This window comes from Tupaia chinensis, unplaced genomic scaffold (assembly GCF_000334495.1).
Source record: "Tupaia chinensis unplaced genomic scaffold, TupChi_1.0 Scaffold000101_1, whole genome shotgun sequence".
NCBI classification, from domain to species: Eukaryota; Metazoa; Chordata; class Mammalia; order Scandentia; family Tupaiidae; genus Tupaia; species Tupaia belangeri.
The window spans coordinates 7112763-7128279 of record NW_006159565.1 but is presented as its reverse complement, the minus strand read 5'-3'; the positions used below and the strand labels follow the sequence as shown (position 1 = coordinate 7128279).

The 15517-nt window shown below is 38.2% G+C and overlaps 1 protein-coding gene across 1 annotated transcript in view; it reads left to right on the top strand.

Moving 5' to 3' along the window:
- The window catches only part of LOC102484555 (mono-ADP ribosylhydrolase 2), a 1480331-nt gene that overhangs the window by 776536 nt on the left and 688278 nt on the right, over nucleotides 1-15517 (top strand). The gene's annotated exons all lie outside the window — the stretch shown is intronic.

Below are 15517 nucleotides of genomic sequence, written 5' to 3'. Positions count from 1 at the left end.
ACACACATATATATATATATATGATGTTTAACTTTATTTGATTTTTGTTCAGGTCTTCCACAGAGTGTCTTTGAAACAAGGAAATAAAAATATGAACAAAATACACATTATAGTATTTAAGTGCCACTGAATGACAGCTTCTAGAAATGATGCCAATTTCTTATTCCTCGTTCAAGTCTCTTGATTGTAGATGTGTTTAGAGCAAGGGAGATCAAAGTGATGTATTGTGTTTTCAGCTGCCATGTAAAGGCTGATTGGCAATTACAGCCAAGGCATCTGTCACACTTTGCTTTTGGAAAAGTCAATGGAATGTGGTTGTCAGTGTGAGAGTGTATTTGTTCTTTGAATGTGGAATGGTGAAAATTTCCATTATATTTGAATGGAGAGAGATATTGCATTTTGTTGACCTTGTTGCTTAGTTGGTTAGCCAATTGGGTGAGGTACTGTGAGATAAAAATAATAGGAGGGAATCTGATTAAAGCTGCAGACTTTTGGTCACAGAATTTTTAGGGCCTGGGGTTGGAGGTAGAGGGTTTCATCATACCATTAAGGTATGCATCAACCCAGAAATAGAGACACCAATTTACCAGCTTATGATACTGACTAGTTTGGTGAATACATTTTATGTTAAAGCAAAGTTGGTTTTAATTTTTGTCTCCTCTGTGAAGAAAATGTGACTAAAATTACTGTGACAATCTGTGGATTACTATATAGGTTATGCATCGAAAGGCTGTTTAAGAACAAATTTTGCATGTATCTGTGTGAATGGAGAGATGGTATATTATATTTTAAAGGTTACTTTAAACTATGTCTAAATCTAAGGGTTTATAATAAATAGTAATATATTAAATATTACCTTCTTCATAAACATAATACTGCATTCTATATTGCTCACAGTGGATTGCTAGTGAAAGTATATCAATATTAAACATGCTGTTTAATATTTTCTTTAAAGACTTCATATTTTTTTTATTATCAGGGTTTTTACTTTGTATAAAAGAGTCATACCATGTGCTAAATGGCCTCTCACTCCTGCCTGGAATATATATTTATGCTAAATAAAGCCCTCTATGTACAAGGTGTTGAGAGCAGTTCCACTCTGATTCTTAGAACTCTGAGTATTGAAGGTGATTTTCCTCTCCAGAACTCTATCAGTCAGTGTTTGCAAATGCCAGTTCTGTTTTCTTTCTCACTCCATGCTTTGTGATAAAGCTAAACTATACTACCCTAAGAACAAGTGTATTGACTGTTTTCAGACTTGTGTCTGTCTTTATACCAAGTGTTAAGCTTAGTCTTCTATTGATTTCACTACTTGTTTTTTTTCTTGTGTATTAAAACACATATCAACAGTTCTCTAACTCTTACCTTTCTGAAGACAAATAATCTGTAATCACTAAATATGCACACATTCAATGGTGGCTCTATTGTATAGGTTGCTTTTAAAAAAATGTTTGATATTATTCTTGTTTTACATTCTACTGTATAAGTTATTCAGTTTTCTTTGAATGTATTTCATCTTATTTCAAGGTGATCGAAGACTTGCACAGTACCAGACAGTAAGGTACAAAAAAATCAGTAAACTAATGCTTGTGCTTGAGGAGTTCCCATGATTTAGTCATAGCTCTGAGCTAAAGTATGGCTTTCCTAGGCATCTTGGGACAAGTGGATCTTTGGGAAACAAGGACTTTAGACATGGAAAACTAGTCCACAGAACTTGGTATGGAATTTATGGAGCTGAGATACCACGAGCCTGACATATACTCAAGTCATTGCCTACAGCCCAAGGGCATGTTTAGTTAAAAAACAAACAAACAGACAAAATTTCCGATGGAATAGAAGTGACCACACTGGCATGGCTGTGCTACCTCATAAAAGTCACAAACATGGAATATTTGTGAACAGGTTTTAGTTTTTCTATATACTTAAAAAGATTAATTAGTTATAGTAAAAGCATAAAAGCAAGCAAGAAAAGCAATATGAAAATGCATGCTAATAATTTATATTTGTGGGCCACTTCATCCAATTTCACAGTACTCCTCCAAGCCCTTATATTTTAAATGATATTTTACAAACATTCTGTGTGTGTGTTCATTTTCTGTGCCCTAGCCCTGAGAAATATTTTCCTTTTTTATCAATTTGGATCATCCATTTCAGAGTCATTAACAATTCACAGATGCGCTTTTGTAGTGAGAGAATGAAAAGGGAGCTCATTACATACTGTTTGGGTCATTTTTCCGACTCCATATTTAATAATTCCATGACAGTTTGACAACAGAGACTAGTTTCTATCTGTCCTCTGAGACAGCAGTTTTATCATCATAGGGGCACTAAAGCTGGCCATCCAGCCACAGTGATAATATCTTCATGCATCAGCAATTTGTTTGGAAAATGCTGTTGTCTTGGTTACAGAGAAACTTGGTAATTTTGGACTGGTCTTTGCTTCTTCTATGATCACTCAATTAATCTTTTCATAAATAGTTGTGTTTGAATTAATTATACTTGTCTGTGTTTTGTAACTCATCAAGATATGTGGGATGATAATCTCTAATGTAGTTTATTCTTCACTGCTTAGATTTTTTAGTGATTTTTTTTAACATAAGATTATCCGATCATTCTTCTCAAAAGAAATCTGAAGAGTAGAAAGAATATTGGACCATATTTCATTGAAGGCTATTACTAAGGTAATGGCTTAGAAAGTGGACAAAGAACTGTTCACATAATTGGATCTTTTGGGGATCTTCTTTTAGATTCATAATAAACTTGGATTTCTATTGATTTCAGAAGCTTGTGGACATTATTCTACTAGATGATCAGGTTCATGCAAGTAAGAGTTGTCTATCTCAGTCACAGATCTAGTGCCAATAAGTAGCCCAGAGACTCCTGGAAGTGTTGAATTTATGTGAATGAATGAGGGACCAAATAAATGGATTATTTCAGGACTTTTTCACCTAAAAAGCAACTTGACTATTGATTCCACTTGTAATATTTTCCTCCTGTCACCCATTCTGCCCAGTCTTGTAGATTAACATACATAAACCCAGAGTTTTTGTAATTGTTTACAAGGCTCTGCAAGATCTGAGCTTTCATCTCTGAGATATCGTCTCCTTCCATACTCTCCCTGACTCACACGGGCTTTGACTCTGCATTGGTGTTCCCTCCACCCAGAATTCTGTTCCATATACCAACATGGCTTGCTCATTACCTATTTCAGAGCCTCATTCAAATTTGTAACCTTAGGTGTCACTACCCACCTATTTTCCTACTTTATTAATAATTACTTCTCTGTAGCATCTAACCTTGAAATCTCAGCTATTTCTTTCTTTTGTTTTATTATCTGTTTCTCCCACTACCCAAATAAAAGCAGAAACTTAAAAAAAAAAATGTTACGTGTTTTACTGTAGTGTGCATGTCCTCCTTGGGGAGAGACTGAGAGATAAAGTGAGAAATCATCACCCCTCCCCCACCATCAGGGGAAATGGCCCACTGCAGTCTCTTCTCCTTCATTCTCCTTTTGGGATTTTGGACACACATGCACATGCGCTCAGCATGATTTTCAAGCCTCTAGGTCTGGAACTTGAATCAGATCATCCGTGTGGGGGTCCAGTACCTTAACCACCACACTGCCTGCTGGCCCCACACATTTTTTTTTTAAACCATAGGATATGTACACTTCTGAAGAGAAAGAGAAGGAAAGAGGGAGAAAGAACACCATAGTTGGGCATGGCCACACTGCAATCCTTTCTCCTCTCTTTCTCCTCCTCATTAGGATTTTGGGCATGCATACACATGTGCCCACCATGTTTTCCAAGGCTCCAGGATAAGAATTTGAACCAAAATTTGCCATGTGGGATCAGACTCCCATAACCACTCTTCTATGGGGGCCGGCCCGCAATGTTTTATTTATTGCTGTATCCATAAGGCATGTGAAAATGCCTGACAGGCGCCAGACTGTGGCACCACAGTGATAAATGATGCTCTGTGAGGCTGACCCACATGAGAATGTTCTGGGTTCACATCATGAGACCTTTCTGAGCATTCCAGGCATGCACATCCCCATGATCTGGAGCTGCATAAGGTGGGGGGTGGACTGTGGCATCAAGATCCCATTGGCTCTCTCTCTCTCTCGCTGATAGAAAGATAAATAAACTTAAAAATATATATATCTGGCACATAATAGATGTTCAAAAGGTATTTGTTGAATGAAAGAATAAAAACTAACTATAGTCCTCTCAAAATCTTCCAGTAGGGCAGCAGGTAGTATGATGATTAAGGCAATGGACTCCCATATGACTGACCATGGTTCAAGTCCCAGACCTGGTGACTTGAAAATCATGTTGGGTACACGTGTATGTGTGCCCAAAATCCCAGGAGGAGAAGGGATTGTAGCATGGCCATTGCCCTGGGGGATGATGTCTCATTTTCCTTCCCTCTTTCTCTGTCTCTCTCTCTCTCTCTCGTTAGTCCATATGCCCTGGGGTGGGGAAGGAGGTTCTCCAGTGGATGTTTCTGTAAACACAGACTTGTTACCCTGATTATCTTTGGCTTTCCATGATTTACTGTTGTAGTCTAATCCTTTGTAGGATGTGATTGCTCGCAGCAGTATGTGTACATATGGGGTCTGCATTTGAGACTATCTAGACAACTGTCTCTTTTTCCTCTTTTCCACTTGTCTTTCAGACTCAGCTCAAATATCACTTCTGTCATGAAGTAAGTCTTCTCTTATCACCTCAGCTAAAAGTGCCTTCTTTTTTCTTCCAACTCCAGAAAGCTGCATGTTAACAGGCTTAGGTTATTTATAATGTGCTATATTTTGTTGTTTTTTATGCAAACTTTCTAGCTTTCTAGAGTCCCTTGTTGTATAGTGGCCACTGAAGAAATACCTATCAAATTAATTAATTGTTAAAAGTGGCAGACTGGTGGATAATTGATGGTGGGTAGGATGTAAAAGAAGAACTATTCTAATGTTCCTAAGAAATGATGAACTCAGTGTCAATTATCCATTGTGTTTTTAAAATCATATTTTAGCACATATCTAATTCCAAAAACTTCTGTATGAGAAACTGATTTTTTTAAAGATTTATTTAATTTTATTCATATTCATTTATTTTAATTTGACCACACACACAAACACACAGAGAGAGAGAGAGAGAGAGAGAGAGAGAGAGAAGGAGAGGGAGAAGGAGAGAGAGGGAGAGAGAGGGAAAGTGAGAAAGCAAGGGGGACTCGAACCGTGGTTCGCCATGTGGGAGTGTCCAGGGCCTTAACTACCACACTACCTGATGAGAAATTGATTCTTAATGGAGCTTCTCCTAAAGAGGAAAAAGGTAAAGAAGCATATAAACTTTATTTGATGATTTTTAACATAGCTCACAAGTCTATTCTGTTTCTTTAGAATGTTCCACTTTTAAGCATGAAGGCTGAATAATCATCAAAGATAAGTGGTAAAAATATTAAATCTGTGCATATAAAATAGTGGAATCTTTTCCCCTTATTCCTTCTATTTAATCGTTGGAAGGCATCAAAGAGTAGTAATATTAGCACCCAACTCACAGTTTTTCGCTAATCATTTGAAGGAAAACTCTTGGGTTAGAGACCATAGCATAATATGTTTGAATGAGTGGAATGAATCAAAATCCTTATTCTATTCCCAGGTGCAATAATAATCAGATGATAGTAGCTTAAAAGGCACTGTTGATAATAATTAGTACTTCTCTTGAACCCTTCATCAAGAAATATAGCACTTTGAAACACTAGCTCATCAGTCCTTTTGAAATCTCTGTAAGAAAGTGGCATGACAAGTAATGATATTTTCTCCCAACACAAAGAGAAATTCAGGTATAGAGAGGCTGAATCTGTTGATCCTAGTAACAAACTAAACCCACATTACAGGCATGTCCATGGCTGTGGCTCCCTGAGATAGGGGAAGAGTCTGTCACAGGTGTCAGTGAGGCCTGCTCTTTGTTTATGTAGTAAAGTGTTATTAGAACACGGCCATGTCCATACATTTACACATTCTCTGAGGCTGCTTTCATATAATAGAATCAAGTGGTTGCTACAGGGATCACATGGCCACAAAGCTGAAAGATGTATTATCTGGCTCTTCATTGAAAAGGTTGGCCAACACTGGTCCATAACAGTCTTTACTTTTTTAGAAAAGAGCAAAGGGAGAATCATAGAGGGTACTTATTAACTGAATTTTATTAAATGTATGTGATTTTAACTACGGTTGATAAAAGTCTGACTAAAATCCCTGTCATCTATTTTTGTGGGATACTCCTTGCTTCTGTTGCTTCAAGAGAATACTACCTTGGGAGGATGATTTGAAACCTTTCAAGTTTTTCAAATATTAAGGCAACCTTGAAAACAATGGCAAGGGCTGGCACTGTGGCACAGTAATTAGTGTTGTGTGCAGGGAGCCAGATCCCACATGACCAGTTAGAGTTTGAATCCCAGCACTGGAGACTTGAAAAACATAATGAGCAGGGCCAGTAGTAGATGGTGTGGTGATTATGTCATTGGACTCCCACATGACTGACCCAAGCTCGAATCCTGGACCCTGTGGCTTGAAACTCACTCTGGGTGTGTGTATGTGAATGGCTAAAATCTCAAGAGGAGAATGGAGGAGAAGGAACTGTGGCATGGCCATCTCTCCACCGCCCCCACAGGTGGTAACTTCTTGCTTTCTATCTATCTTTGTCTCTCCAGCAAGTGCACATGCCCTGTAGCACAAATCTCTCTAAAAGCAAAAAACAAGCATGATAGACATGTGTACATGCTTGCCCAAAATCCTGACAGAAAGGAGGAAATAGAATTACAATGTGACCAGGCCCCATTGGGCAGTTTGTTCTCTCTGTTTCTCTCTTTCTCTAGCACACACATGTACCCTCTGACCTTTTAAAAACAATGCCGGGGAAAAATTGTTTGTTTGTTTGTTTGTTTGTTTTCAAGAGAGTTGGAGCTAGGAAGTTAGGTCTCTGAAAGGAGAGTTTATTCCAGCATCCCCCAGTGGTAGCTAATGTGCTGAAAGGGAGCCTGCAGTCCTGAGGAAATTTGATTTTGTGGGTAGGATACTCACCAAGGGTGACCTGATTTTGGCCATTGTGGGCTCTCCCAGCAGGTGTCTGATTGTGCAAGCAGTGGAGTGGTCCTGCTGTTGAGAGTATGACGCTATGGGTCTTTGACAGAGACCTGAGGGCCTCATGAGCCCCTTCCATAATTAAATGGCTTATATAACATAAAGAGAAAAATGACTTTTGAAGATCATAAAATCATCCTTCCAAAGAGGAAGATGGGATATTTCCTCCTAAAATCAACCCTGATTGGCTTATTTTCTTTAAGTACTTTAGGGATTTAATTTCTCTTTGAATTTATGTCTTCATAATTACAACCCCTTTCATATATATTAAGCAGATTTTTACATCTTACTTCCTTAGTGATCCTCATGGTGAATGCAGAAGTAAGAAGTGTAGAAATCTTATAAAATCCAGAGCTGTGGTTCTCAGAATGTGGTCTGGTCAGCAGCAACAGCACCATCACCTTGGAATTTATTCAAGATGCAAATTCTCATGTCCTGCCCCAGACCTACTGAGTCAGACACTCTTCTCCAAGGACTCTAATGCATGTTCTAGTCTGAGGACTCTTGCCTAGGGGATGGTGGAATTCTGTCTGGCACGCTTGTATTTTCATACTCTGCCCTACACCTTGTCTTGGCGTCACAAAACAGACATCCTTTTGGCCCACAGATTATGGCTTTAAAGAATCTGACAGATTTGTAGAATTTTTAGTTAGTCATGGTGTGTGTTTACTTGTCTATTACCTGTCTTTTCAAATACAGTAGCATTTAAAAAAAATTATTTATTTTTGGAGTGGTTTTTGCTATAGGGTGTGTGCATTCGCCAGAAAGACAGAGAAAGACAGAGAAACAGAAAGCAATAAATCATTCCCCCAGGGGGGATGACCACACAGCAATCCTTTCTCCTCTGTTTTCCTCTTGGGATCTTGGGCACACATGCAAATGCTCCTCGTGTGAGTTTAGGCCACCAGGTCCGAGACTCAAACCATGGTTGACTACATGGGAGTCCAGTGACATAGCCATTACACCAACTGCTGGTTCCAACACAGTAACATTTTAAGGAGGGAAGAAGTCATATTGATTTCATTTGCACCTGGTATCCAGAGTGTCTGATAAGTACCATAGAGGAGTTGGTTCTTCCTACATATTTACTAGAAGAATGAATGAGAGCATTGTCTTTATCTCCTCCTCTCCATTGTCATAACCATTACTGCAAGAAACCAACCAAGAAGACATTCAAGGTAGGACTAAATGATTCCAGAAATCTACAGTACTAGTAATGCTGCTTCTTTCAGTATCTCTGTTAACCAATCACTAAAGATGCTCCTTATCCAAGTTTAAGTATAATAAAGTACAGGGGATAAAATTTGCTCAATGAATCTACATGGCACATATATTTTCTACAGGATTGTTTTCTTTCATCTTCTCTTTTTCTGACTCATTGTGATAATGAACATTTCATTCTCAAATAGTTTTGCGATGAACTAACTAAGCAGTTCTAATACTAAGTAATGTCTTTTAAAAATATCTGCATTTGGGGACCAGCAGTTAGCATAATGGCTATGTCGCTGGACTCCCACATAGTCGACTGCGGTTCGAGTCCCAGACCCGGTGGCTTGAACTCACGCCGGGTGCATGTGCGTGCATTCCCAAGATCCCAAGAGGAGAATGGAGGAGAAGGGATGGCGGCATGGCTATCCCCTCTGGGGGGTGATTTCTTGCTTTCTATCTCTCTGTCTGGCGAGCGCACATGTCCTATAGCAAAAAAACCTCTCCAAAACAAACAAACAAACAAACAAACAAATAAAAATCTGCATTTTGGTACTGTAGATGGCATAGCAATTATATCACTGGACACCCACATGGCTGACTATGGTTCAGGTCTTTGACTTGATGGTTTGAAACGCATGCTGGGTACATGTGCATGCATGCTCGAGATCCCAGGAGGAGAATGGAAGAGAAGGGATTGTGGTATGGCCATCCCCCTGGGAGCGGGGGGTGGGGGGGAGTAATTTCTCACTTTCCCTCTCACTGTCTCTTCCTCCCTTTCTTTCTCTGGTGAGCTCACATGCCCTAAGGTAAAAACCTCTTTTAAAAAAATCTGTGTTTTAGAAGCAACTAGTGTTTATATGATTGTACTACTGGCAGAGTGTACACTAAATGACTGGTCTTTGGTTGCATTATTGGCCATGATAGGCAGACTTGAGAGGAAATTGTCTATACCTTCTTTTCCCTATGTGATCAATAGGAAATAACAGTGTAAATCAATTCTAGATAATAATGTAAATGGGCTCTCGAAGGCAATTCCTGTTGTGAAATAAGTAGTTAGCAGCGACACTGGCATTAACTGCAGTGGGGGTAATCAGCCTTTGGATGTGTTTAATCAGAGTTATCAGCTGAGATTAAAAAGAGAGCCACTGTTGTGCAGGAATAATCATTTTCAGGATTTAAAAGATGAATATTTGAAGGAGTTCTCATAAATTAAAATCAACAGAATGGCTTTGAGTAAGTTAGGATGTATTGAGGTCAGGTACAAGCAAACAGGAAAGGTTAACCTAAGAACCTCAGTAGTTAATGCATAGAGATTACAGAATACCTTGTTTGAAACAAGTAGCAAATGCTGAGTTAAATGAATGTTCTCCTCCCTGGTTATGTTCTTTGAGCTATTACTAACATGTACGATTTGATTAAAAATAGGCAAAACAGAACGATTTATAAATGTCTTAATTATCCTTGCAATTAATCACTAATTCCAAAGATTAAATATTAGAGCACTTTATGTGTCTTGATTAGAGATATTTCCAGTTGAAAATATTGATGAAACCAAGCTCTGCACTGTAGATTAAAAGATTGATTCAATGTCAAGAACACTAAACGTCAAGGTGGGAGATCTGAGAAGTCCTGAATCCAGGATATTGTATTTGTTTGACAAACACCTTTAACCTTTGAGCCTGAATTTCTTCATACATGATTATCCAGGGTAGTAGGATCTACCCCAGGAGAGTCTGTTAAAGAATACCTGCAGAACCACTTTTTGAAACTGTAAGCTATTTTACTTGTTGTAAAATACTTAGCACATTTCCTTTACTTATTGAACCCATGTTTATGGAGTGCTTACAATGAGCTACAGTGCTCTTTCAGGATACAGACAACTAAAGTGAAGAAGACAACCACGGCTTCTGTCCCCTTAGATTTAAGTTCTAGCAGAGAGAGGTTGATAATGAACATATTCACATAAAAAGAATCTCACATAGTAGTGAGGGCTATGAGAATTAAAAAAAAAAAAAAAAAAAAAAAAGCCCTTTACTCAGTGTGTAAAGTAAGGATAGCCTAGGATTTTCCCAATTATTCCTTTTTGCTAGAGATATTCTATAATACATAAGTTCTGATGTGTCTATTTTAGAATTAGTATAGGCAGTGCTGCTGTTGCTGGAGGTGACAGCAATTTTAATGATCACCTAATCTGACCTCATAATTTTTATGGGTAGGAAAACTAAAGCCCAGAAAAATTACTGAATTTTTCTGAGGGTCATGTGGTAAGGGGCATAGCAAAGACTAAGCTTGAGTATCTCAATGCACAGTATAGTAATTTTTCTGATAAAATGTATTGCTTCTCTGGTTTCTGTGACCATATTAATCCTCTTACAGAAGCATTATGAGAATTTAATCAACTATTCAGTGAAATGAACATACTTTTGGAATAATTTGTATTTAATATGGTACTTTTTGTTCATAATAATTTAAGATGTGTTCCATACAAATTAATGATGGTTCCGAGAGTTTACCAGTAAAGTTTATGACCATAGCCCATTGGAGTGCAAGTGACTGGGCCAGCAGGTGGTGTGGCAGTTAAGGCACTGGATCCTACATGGCAGACTCTGTGGTTTGAGTTCTGGACTCAGTGGCTTGAAAATCACACCAAGCACATATGTATGTGTCAAAAATCCTGAGAGGAAAGTAGAGGAGAAAGAACTGTAGCATGGCTATCCCCTCTAAAGACTGATTTCTCACTTTTCTCATCTTGTCTCTCTCTTGCAAGCACACATGCCCTATAGCAAAAATCTAAAAAAAAAAGATGTAGGTGACTATGAACAAGGGGACTAGGGTTGCCCCTGCCTCCTTCTTCTCTCCCCCTGCAAGGTCAAAAATTGATGTATAACTTTTTAATTATTATTTTTAAAAATTTCTGTAGGGTTCTCTACTCACCTCAGAGAGATCAGAGAACAAGCTGCCAGATCTGGGATGCAAACCATGGTCAGCCATGTGGGAATCCAGCACCTAAACCACTGTGCCACCTGCTGGCCCCTACGTATAATTATCGACTCCCCCCAAACTTAACTAATAATAGTCTTCTATTACCCAGAAGCCATACTGATAATGAAGACACTTAATGAATACATATTTTATATGTTATATGCTATGTTCTTACAAGATAAGCTAGATAAATTGCTTTTGAAAATCATAATATAAATATATATTTTGTGGGGCCAGCAGGTGGCATGGTGGTTAAAGACGCTGGATTCCCACATTGGCCAACTGCAGTTCGAGTCTCGGACCTGGTGGCTTGTTTTCTCACTTTCCATCTCTTTCTCTCTCTCACTCACTTTGTCTCTCTCTGGTCAAAATTTAAATAAATTAATTAATAAGTAAATAAAGTTAAATAAAATAATTCTTAGGAAAAAAGTCAGCTATACACACACACATAGATATATAGCAGTATATTTTCCAATAAATACATTGGAAAAAATAACACATAAGTAGAACTTTAAATTCAAACCCATGTTATTCCAGGGTCAACTATAATATATAAACAGAGGCTGGTGATTCAGAAAATATGGAAGACACAGACAAGAATTCACAAATATCCTCTACTGTCCTCAAAACTCGGACATTTGCACCTGCTTCATTCTAGTGTCTTCTCCTCAGAAAGAAGGGACAATTCAAAAATCATTTTCCAGAGATTTACATGGCAACTTCATCAATTTTAAAGATATATTCACAAATTCTTCTTTATTTCTCCCCTGAGAGGTAGATTCTTAGTTCACCTTGCCTTGAACATGGCTTGAACTTAATGGATCTTTTTTTTGGTCAACAGAATCTGTCAGAGTAATGGGAATTACTGAGATTAGGTCATGCAGAGATTGTGTTTTCCATCATGGACACCTTCTCGTTCTCTATCTCTTTAATAACTCTATATTAGTTTTCTAGGGCTGACTTAACAAATTGCTACAACTTGATGGCTTAACACAGTAGAAATTTATTATTTCAAGTTCTGGAGTCCAGAGATCCAAAATCAAGATGTCGGCAGTGCCTACTCTCCTTCCGAAGGCATTAGAAGAAAATTCATGCTTGCCTCCAACAGCTACTGGTAGCAAGCCAAGAGTTTCTTGGCTTGTAGCAACATAATTCAAATCTTTGTTCCCATCTTCACATGGCATCTTTCCAGTGTTTCTCTGTGCCTTTTCCTCTTCTTTTCTCTTATTTGGATCCTTGTCATTGGATTTGGGGCTATCCTAATCCAGAACGATCTCAAGGTCTTGATTATATCTATAAAGGTCCTTTCTCCACATAAATTCACATTTATATGTTCTGGAGATCAAGACATGGACATACCTATACTCTCTCTAGGTGAAGTCATTTTTCATGTCAGGAGGTACTCTGAAGAGAGGAAACCCAGCTACCATGTTGTGAGAGAACTCAGTTGGCCTTTGAAGCAGCCCATATTGCTGGAAATGAAGACTTAACTGCAATTATGTGAGTAAGCTTAGGAGCAGATCTTCTGAAGTCAGCCAGTAGCCACATAAGTGAGCTTAGGAGTATGTCCTCCAGCCTCAGTCAAGCTTCCAGATGTCTGCAGCCCTGGCCGCACAACTTAACTGTCACTATAGCCAAGCTATTGCTGAATTCCTGACATTCAGAAACTGTGAGAAGAAAACATGTTTGCTATTTTAATTATGGGATAATTTGTTATATAGCAATAGTTAACAAATATAGTGACTATGGCCATTAAGTTTATACAGCAGAGGAAGGAACTTATTAGGAGAATGTCTGATAGCTATCATCTTTTCTCACTTCAGAGACTTCCTGACTGAGGGACAAAATGGATGGTTAAACCAAAATAGAATTTAGATGTTATATTCACCCAATGTTCTTAAAATCAAGTAAGGCAACCATACCCCTATACCACACCTCTATCCTAGGCAGCATACTAGGTTGGAAAAACTGTTATGATTGGAAATTTCTTAGACAAAATCAGTGGAATTAACAAATATTCTCTACCATCACATGGACAGATAGAAGTGTGGGTGGATGAATGGATGGGTGAGTAGGTAGGTAGGTAGGTAGGTAGATGGATGAAGTGTCAGTGAGAACTCAAAGTCCAGCTTAGTACGAAAGCATGGAGAGGAAAGCAATGCAAGCCCAAACACACAACTGAGTATTCATATTTACCTGCTATGCCTTGTTTTTAGTCTTTTTACTTGCCTCTCACATACCTTTTACTGATAAGAATGGCTGTTTCATTTTGAGGAGAAAAACGAATTCAGTTTGTATTCTATATTAATGTTCCAGACTAAGTGAGGTAGGTAACTTTTATTTACATTTGTAGCAGTGCCCTTCTAAATCTGTTTGCTGTACTTGATGGTGTGTTTCCCATTAGCACCTTCATTTTTCTGAACTACCTAGAGGTTGCTCTATTTCTAATCACACCCTATTTGTGAAATCCCTGTAATTTCCTAAGGCCTTGTGAAGCTTTCTTTTTCCTACCCGTGACATTTTGAGGAAAGATTTATTCCCCCTGCATTTTTTTCCTGCTTAGTGAAGATCATCAGTTCTCCTTTAAATTGTGTCTATATTGTATTGAGTCCAGTTACTCATCTGAAGGTCTGTAGAGTGCAAAGAGCTATCTCGAAGTATGTCCCTTTATGAGACTTAGTTTTGCTTACTTGTTGATACCAAGCTATTATCTTTCCTCACATGGCTGGTTGGTTTGTTCCTGGTTGCTCTACCTTGTTCCTGGTTTTATACCTTGTACAGTGTATCACCTACTTATCCATGTCATCTGTCATGTATTCTGGTCTCATTATGTAGACCTCAGATTTCCTCCTTGTGTTTCGTAAATATGGAATTCAGGAATTCTGTTGTTTATGGAGCCATTTGAGAAATCAGTCTGGGAATTTGAGTTTGTCAGTAGCTTGATGGGACGGAAAGTCCTAGGGATCTCTAGGAAATCTGTTCATGGGTATTCTAGAAGGGCAGACAGAGCACAGCTGACTGTTGGGCTGGATGGGCTGATAGGACTGCACCTTCCTCCTCCATGTGTCTAGGAAATGTCCTACCTATTGTTTTAAAATTATCAAAAATTATCTTGGTTATCTTTCTCCTAATAGAACCTGATATGAGTATATGAGAAGAATTATGAAAGACTGAGAAACTGTACATCAAAATGTGTCCCTCAGAACCAGCAAATGACATAATGGTCATGTTGCTGGACTCCCACAAAGTTGAATGTGGTTTGAGTCCTGGATTCACACTGGGTATGTGTCTGTGCATGCCCCAAATCTAGAGAGAATGGAGAAGAAGGAATTAGAGCGTGGCCATTCCCCCAAGGAGTGATTTCTTGCTTTCTGTCTCTTTGTCTCACTCTGTTACTCCAGCAAGAGCACATACCCTATAGCAAAAAGATCTCTCTCAAAAAAAAAACAACAAAAAAAAAAAACAAACAAACAAAAAACAGAATAAAGTGTCCTTTAGAATGGTCTGGTTTCTGAATGTAGACTATTGCACATTTAGTAGATTGATCCATATAGCTATGTACATAGGAGGAGGTGAAGTTTAGAGAAAAATCAAGTAAAAATCGATATTTCAACCTTTTCTTAAACTCTCTTCTGTCCACTAACACTGTATTTCTCTATATACCAAATTAACTGGTTGTCATGGGCACAAAGCCTGTTACTTAAATACATGAACATCACGCTCCAAGATGCTTCCTATTGTTTCTACCTACTTTGAGATTAACCATCACACAGCCTTTCTTCAATTCTTTCTTATTTTTATCTCCTATCAGATCAATATTTTAAAGCTGGTGGGTGAGTGGTTCCTATTCTTTGTTCATCATGGTATATTTGCAACTTGTTATTAATCATTGTCCTTAAGGAAATATATTTAGGGACAGTAAAATATCAGTTACAATATTTAAAGCTGGAAAGAAATCTATAAACCACTCTTAGAACAAAGGCTTATTTCTCTAATTAGGAACTAGGCAAATTTTTAAATACTGTTGTCCAAAGCTGTATAGGCTATATACTTTGCATCTAATAAACTGATCCATGATAAGTGTTCCATTTGTTCAGCAAACACTGATTATCCTTCAATATGTAACAGGTGCTTTGCTTATCTTTTGTGGGGAAAGAAATGGTAAGCAACACCAACAGGGGCCTCACCCTC